The sequence below is a fragment of the Crocodylus porosus genome, unplaced genomic scaffold (assembly GCF_001723895.1).
Source record: "Crocodylus porosus isolate Cpor-Errol unplaced genomic scaffold, CroPor_comp1, whole genome shotgun sequence".
Classification (NCBI taxonomy): domain Eukaryota; kingdom Metazoa; phylum Chordata; order Crocodylia; family Crocodylidae; genus Crocodylus; species Crocodylus porosus.
This window is the reverse complement of record NW_017728915.1, coordinates 21,084,035-21,091,671: the sequence shown is the minus strand read 5'-3', so window position 1 is coordinate 21,091,671 and position 7,637 is coordinate 21,084,035. Positions and strand designations below refer to the sequence as shown.

Sequence of the window (7,637 nt, the reverse complement as noted above, 5' to 3'; positions counted from 1 at the left end):
CAAGAACTACTTCACAGTTAGGGCAGCTAGGAGCTGGAACCAACTTCCAAGGGAAGTGATGCTGGCTCCTGCTCTGGGGGTCTTTAAGAAGAGGCTTGATGCCTACCTGGCTGGACTCATTTGAGTCCAATTTTTCTCCCGCCCAGCTGGGGGGTCGGACTTAAAGATGTACAAGGTCCCTTCCAACCCAACTTCTATGATTCTATGATAAGTCCTTGGCAAAGACCAGGCACTTGTGAAGCTTGAGGGTGGCACAGTAGGTGGCCGTCTGCTGGCAGAATCAGGCCATCTCCGAGTGGCGCATAAGGTTGTAGGATGTTTAGCAAATTCAGAACAAACCCCTGTCCCTGACCTGGAGATGGAGCAGGTGGCCCAGCATCTCCTCTGCACCCTGGAGGTCTCTGACTGCAGGCCCAAGGAGAACAGAGTTGCCACCCCACATGATGTCTCTGTGAGGTGGCTGAAGTACACCCTGTTTCCCCACTCCAGTCGCCAGCTGGCTTTGTGGCCAGAGTCGCATGGGTCTCATGAAGGAAGAGCACAGAGTACCCACCCTTCCCAAAGGAAGGAGAGTATTTGGCACCTGTGGAGATCTGTCCTGCAGATGCGGACATTGAGAATCATGATCTTGAGTGACCTCATTGCTGGGGGGTGGGGCGCGGCTGGCTCAGCAGGGGCCTCACAACCCTGCCACCCTCCCAGAGATGTAGAGGGTGTCGTGGAAGCTGTGGGCCCATGTGTAGGTCCTGGTGTTGCACCATTTTGGCCCCTTGCCTTCTCCAGTAGTGCCCTCACAGTGTTGAGGATGCCATGGAAGTCCCTAAGCAGTCCAGAGTGAGCTGCACCATGTTCAGGGAACACAGTACACCACCAGGGCCAAGAGGTCTCCCAGTTGTCCTCTTTCTGGCCGTGTGGTTCAAAAGGCTCTAACTGATTGCTTGGAGGGGCAGCTGTTTTGTCTTCCTCCACCCCAGTGGGGGCAGAAGCCTGGTGAAACCATCTGAATCGCCTGGTCCACTGTTTCCCGTGACTTCAGCAGAGGGAGCAGTGCGGCCCTTTGGGGCAGGGGTGAGATCAGCTCCGGGCATAGACAGGCAGGACAGAGGGAGGTCTGTGCATGCTCCCTCTTCTGCTTGTTGGGGGACCCTGCTTTGAACCCCTCTGTGTTGGGACCACTGGGTAGGCCTGGGATGATTTCTGGGGAGTTTTATGGGAGTGCTGGAGGACATTTGTCAGGTACTGTTGTGGCTTCGGTGCCCTCGCTGGAGCCTTTGGGAAGGGGCTTTTCCCCATCAGGGCTCGCCAAGATGAGCCCCAGGGCTCCTACCTCCTGTATATGTTCAGAGAGGGAGAGCTGTGCCTCCCAACCCACTCCAGGGTGGTCAAGGCCTCTGCTTTGGCATTTGCATTGTTGGGGGGCAGGTCATGCTCGGCAGAGTGGTGGTCTCTTCCCAGGGCTCCTTTTGGGACAGTCTGGCTGTCCTGGATCCTCCTTCATGGGGGCAACTCTTAATTTTCGATGGGGGTGGGGTGTCTGGTGAGGCTCAAGGGGCAAGCAGGCTTTCTTTCAGTTTTGCCCCCTCTTGGTGAGCTGGAGGGGGCATTGGAGGGTCCAAACTCTGTCTGGACCTTCCGCTTTCCTTTGGCAGCAGAGTGCTGCCTGAAATGGACCCAGCTTAGCTATGAGGTGGACCCACTTAGCTATGAGGTGGACTTTGAGTGGATCAGCTCCAGGGGCAGGGGGTGGCATGGGACTAGGTGTAGGTGAGGGGGTAACTGCAGTGGGCTTGGGGCACCCCACTCCATCCCCTTTTCTGCCTGTACCCCCCCTACCCTGGGACCCCACCAGGGGCTGAGGTGCAGGGTCCCCTGAGCTTGGGGGGGTCTGAGTGATGCAGCTGAAGTGCCAGACATGCCAGTGGCAGGAGCACCCCTTTCTCTGGTCGGGGCCAGCAGTACCCCCAGTTGCTAGCCTAAGGGGCACTTCTGGCTTAGGTGCCTTGCTGTGTGGCACTAGAAGCACCTCAGGTCTGCCACTGTATAGTATACTTGGATGAGGGACCCCAAAAGGCCCCTAGCCCCCAGCTGGATTGTGATTTGGCAGCAGAAGAAGCAAACATGGTGGAGGCTGGGCTCCTGGCACCCCAGCAAGAGGAGAATAGCTGGGGAAATGATTCTTCCCAGGGTCTGGAGCTGGGGCAGCAGGGCCAAGTTGGGGAGGTGTGGGGAGATGGGGCTCAGGGCCACCTGGGTCCCTAGTTCCTCCAGGGACTCAAGGGGGATGTGCTTGCAGGCAACTGGAGGCAGGCAGCTGGCATGTGTAACAGTGTTGGAGGGAACCCACTGGCAGTGCAGGTTCCTCTCAGGTTGCAAAACAGCAGGCAGCTCAGCAGCAGGGATGGGAACCAGGAATCAGGGATGTGTATGTGGAGGGGTAGCCCTCTCTCCCTGGGGGGGGATAGCAGGCAGCAGCAGGGGCAGTCCAGGGGCCAGCCCATATGGAGCAGGTGGGATGCTGACCCTGCATGGAGCTAGCAGGAGCCTTCTCCAGGGGATTGAGGTAGGGCTTTGCAGGGGAGAGAGGCACAGCAGCTCCAGCAGCAGCTGGGGGAAGTGGTGGCCACTGGAACCTGGGCATGAGGGACTCCCTAGCATTAAAGCATTCTGACCTTGGCCTTTCCTCTTGTGAGCTAAGATTGAGTGTAAGGAGTAACTGAGCTCCTGGACTAAAGAGTCTGGAATGGAGGATGCTTGCCTGTAGTATCTGGGGGCATCCAAACCCCAAGACCTCTGGCTCTGGCTTTTTGAGTTCAAGATTACTTTTGGAGGTAAAGAGGCAAAAAAAATGTGAATTTCAGTATTGTAGTAGTATCTGTGTGTAAATTCCCAGCCATTTGAACTCCCCTGGGAACCTTTTGGAATATCACAACAAGACCTTACAGAAGGTACTGGAAACAGTGGTCATATGGCAGTGTGCGTGGGTTAGTTTACTGTGCTGAAAAGAGTCTTGTTCAGGGGTTCTCAAAGGTTTTATGCCGCGGCCCAGCAAACCATGGCCTGGAAGTGGCTGCAGTCCGGCAGTCACAGCCAACCGCGGCCGGAAGTTCTGACCGGCAGACAGGCAAGGACACCCCCATTCCCTGCGTGGGTGGGGGTTAGCCAGACCCTGCACTGCCACGAGCGCTGCACAAGGAGCTGCGGCCTCTCTGCCCGGCTGTGGGGAGCCATGGTTTGCTTTCCGCAGCCACTTCCGGTCTGGCACCAGGCCACAGCCCAGGGATTGAGAACCCCTGGTCTAGCTACCACAGAAAGACGTTTCAGATATTCAAGCTGTTGTGCAGTTGTACAAAGGATGTTTGAGGCATTGCACCACTGCTTGTATTGTCACTGTGGTGAAAATAAGATGTAGATCAATCGTGTTCTACTGGGGAGAAAATACTGTTGAGGTATATGATAAGAAACTTGTGCCCATGCTGCCCACACTAATATTTTTTACCCATTTTGGCATGCAGATGCCTGTAATGATCTTAAGCTAGAACTCCAACTTATAGATTCATAGATGTTAGGAGCTGGAAGGGACCTCTCAAGATCATCAGGTCCAGCCTTCCTGCACTTGGGCAGAAAAGACCACTTGGTCAGATGACCCCAGCAAGGTGAGCATCCAGACTTTTTTGAAGACATCCAGAGTAGGTGCTTGTACCACTTCTGGGGAGTCTATTCCCAACCCTGGCACTCAAGTTGTAAAGAAGTTTTTTCTTAGACAAACTCCTTGGAGAATTCAGCTTGGCTTAGATTTTTTTACTTGTACTATAGCATTAAGTTGTTCTTTACAGGGACACCACGAAACTGTTTGCCACTGCCTCGGATCATTGACGAAGCCTGCCATGAGGCTGAAATTTACAAGGATGCTGGAATAGTGAGTTTGTGTTAACCTCCTATTCTTATTTTGATGTAAAATATTGTTGTGTCAGTAATACAAGTCGTACTTCTGTGCAGCTACTATAGTAGTGGTCTTGCATGGTAAAGTTCCAATTAAAACTTTGGATCTAAACACAAGAAGACTGAAGTGATTGTTTGAAATCCAGTGTTTTGATCCGCACACTGTCAAAACCACATATATCATCCCTGCTCCTTGGAAGAGTCTGACCTGTGGCTATGAACTCTGCAACTATCTCCAAGTAAGCATATTGACAGTCAGCTCCTGTGGGTGAGACTGCTTACGGAAGCCAGTGAGACATCAGCTACTGCCAACATTCTAGGCATCTGTTCTTTGGTGCGATTGGTCACCCATTGCAGCAAAACGACATACTTTTTGCTTTTTATACTGTATCTGTAGCATAATTAATGTGTCCTGGTTTTGTCACTGGAGAATGAAGTAAACCAAAGCAAGCCAAGATACTTCCACCTTGCTTATAAGTGAGATAAATCTGCCAGGGTTTTACCAGAACATTATGCAGGGATTCAAAAAGAGCCCACATCCATTTCTGCCCACTGTAATACTTTTATCATACACCCCTGGTTTTGCTGCTTTGCATATCTAGAAGAGGCCTAAAAGGCCAGCCCCAGCCAGAGGCAACAGAAGGCAGGTACTATTGACTAAATTTCTATTGGACCTCAGGTATTGTAGTAATTTCCATAGGTCAGCAGATTTTTAACAGAGTGTATGTCCTTTTAAAAGGTCAGGGTATGTTTTAAACATTTCATTGCACCTTGTATCCCTGTGTTGCTGCACTCTTTTCTTTGACCTGCCTGCAGTGCAAATATAAATTTCTGGCATTGCAATGATGTGGTGTCCCAGAGTGTGGACTTTAAACAAGGCTTAACTGGACAGGAAGTCAGTGCTCTGAGCTGTTCTTATTTGCTCCCTAACTTTTTAAATAAGATTATTTTTATTATTACTCTTTATAGAGCATCATAAATTCCCATGACACTTTACAATCAGAGTAAGATTGAATCTAAGAGCTTAATATAAGTTACAAAAGGGCAAAGAAGAGATGTAAGATGACAATTCACGTAAAGGAGGTTAGAGAGAATATTGGAGAGGATAAATCTGGAAGAAGTGGGAGAAGAGACGGGGTGAACACCAAAGTAGAACAATGAATTCAAAAGGTGAGTTGAGATGAGATGCAAATAGAGATGACTTGGCATATAGCCTTGAAGGCAGACACTGAGGAAAAATGTTATGAGTTAGAAAGTTAGGTCCCAACCAGGAAAACTGATCCCTGTGAGCAGCTGTCTCTATCCAGGCAAAAGGTTACTGGCTTTCAGGGGTCTGCCCAGGTAACACAGTTTTTGTGGGCTGATGCCTTCAACTGGAAAATACTTGCACTAGGGGTTGTTTGCTCCTTTGTCTTGTGTGGCACACAACTCTAAGCATTTACTAAGCTGACAGGAAATCGATGACGATTAAGGAGGCTGATGTGTGATGTGGTTAGAGTAGCAGGAGAGAACAATGTACAACAATAGGACAAGGGAGTGGCAAGAGGTAGTTTGACATCCCCTTTTACTAGAGGAAGTGGGTATGATACACAAGCAGTCGGTAGTTCTCTTAAGTCTATCATCCTGCATCCCAGCACTTGTCTGGCTAGGTTAGTAGAGCTTAAATATACTGAAAGTCTTTATAAAAGGGAAAATAAACAAAACAGAAATAGGACTAAAATATACATTAAAATACAGTTAAGATTATAAAATACTTAAGCTGCAACTGCCTCTAGTGGTGTCCATGTTCAGCAATTTTGGATACGCTGACAATTGAGAATAGATTTGTTAGATATTTTACTCTCTCTCCTGTCTTATTCTGCTGGATTCTTTTTGTCAGCTAATACTATAAATTGTGCTGTTCCAGGAATGACTAAATTGCCGTATTTTTGAAGTACTGAAATTGCTGAACTCTCATAAACTTTAAACTTGACTCTAGACAAATGAAAAGTTAATGCAGTAATTTCTCTGCAGTGTGTAGTCAACTAAATCCTACATTCACCCACATTTTGTGCAGATGTTCTACATCATGCTCATAAGTAGAACAATATTTACATCAAACCAGTCTTTCATTCTAAAGTTAAGAACTTGAAACTGAAAGTTGAGACTGCCATTACTGCATTATATACTGATTGAAACACAAAACACATCAGAACTTTGAAAAGCAATGAAAAAAGTCACACATCTGTTCTTTTGATAACATATCAGGGTCGGGAATAGCATCTATAAATAACTGTAAAGAGATTGACCTAAAATGTTCCTGGGAACCCACAGCAGGATATTTTCCTTGGTACCCCACGTCATCCTTGTCTGTTGAGGATGAATAGTTAACATGTCTTTACATTTCTCTTGGGAATTCCAGATGATTTGTTTTCCCCTTGAAATGGCAGGGATAATTTTGTCATATCAGACATGGGCACAGCAGTCAGATTTATGTAATCACTGTCTGGCAGTGACATGTTAGTAATTATAATCTCCTAGATGTGTTCGAGGGAGTTAAGAATTTGGTGTCCCATGGGATTGGCAACAGAGGACTGGAACAGTAGCCTCTGGGCTTTACGGTGAAGGCTTTCCTTCACTTTTCTTGTACCTTTGATCACATGCACAGGTCTACTCTGGATTAAAAGTCTTCATAGTTTGTAACATTTCTTTGGCTAAAAGAACTTTTTTCAGACTGGCTGGTAGGTCATGATAAGATACTGTCTACTTCAGATATTCCTAATGAGCACAGTACTGTAGCATTCAGGTGATTACCAGCTGGCAGATTGTATCATTGAAATCACCTGAAGCTTTTCTCTCCTTTGGAAGGGAGCTTAGATTTGGCAAGAACCCTAGCCTCGAATCCTACTGTAGAAGTTAGGTTTTAAGGCTTGTACTTTGGTCAGCTACTAGGTAGTATTAGGTAGTATGACTAGTAGCTCATAGTTATCACTTAAGTATCTTGTATAGTAGGGCCAAACATTTACAGTAGGGCTATCAGAAACTGGGAGCAAATTGTAGGTAATGTTCAAATGGTTTTGATGTTGAAGATTTTGTTGAAATTGCTTAGTGTAGACAGGGTACATATATGTAGCTTATATATGTACACTGCTGAAGAAAGTAAATCTGGATCTTTAAAAAAAGGTTACTTGTCTGGTGTAGTAGTTGTTTAACATAAATAAAAAGATATGTAATATTAGAACACAGTAATTAAAACAGGAAAGGGCCATCTGTGCCAAAACATTTATATGCTTTGTATTTGTATTGCCAAATAATCAGATGTCTTAGACAATATTTTTAAGCAACAGATTCTGAGATTAAGGTCCCTGCAGTTTTTCCTTTTCTGTTTTTAGTTTAAGAAAATATTTATAGTGTAAAAATATGGCTTTCACAGTGTAAGTCACTGAACTTCTGTCCTGTTGATTCAGTCTTGTAACAAAGCTCCTGCAGCCAAATAGTAACAAATATGCAAGGTTTTTTCCTTTATCGTATTATTTCCTTTAAATAATTGTTATCTTTTATCACTTAGTTGAGACCTTTTAGATAGTCAAATTGATTTACAAATCATTTAAAAAATGTAATGCGACACTCATCTGGCAAGAAGGCAGGTGAAACTGTTATCATCCTTCTTAGCTAATATTTTGCATCATGGTCTTTTTTTTTTTTTTTTTTTTTTTTTT

The 7,637-nt window shown here is 46.4% G+C and overlaps 1 protein-coding gene across 1 annotated transcript in view; it reads left to right on the top strand.

Moving 5' to 3' along the window:
- LOC109310571 (uncharacterized protein F13E9.13, mitochondrial-like) overlaps positions 1-7,637 on the top strand; it is a 51,063-nt gene that overhangs the window by 9,093 nt on the left and 34,333 nt on the right. The window contains exon 2 of the mRNA XM_019535808.1: positions 3,834-3,916. The gene's annotated coding sequence lies outside the window, so the exon portion shown is untranslated. The remainder of the gene's footprint in view (positions 1-3,833; positions 3,917-7,637) is intronic.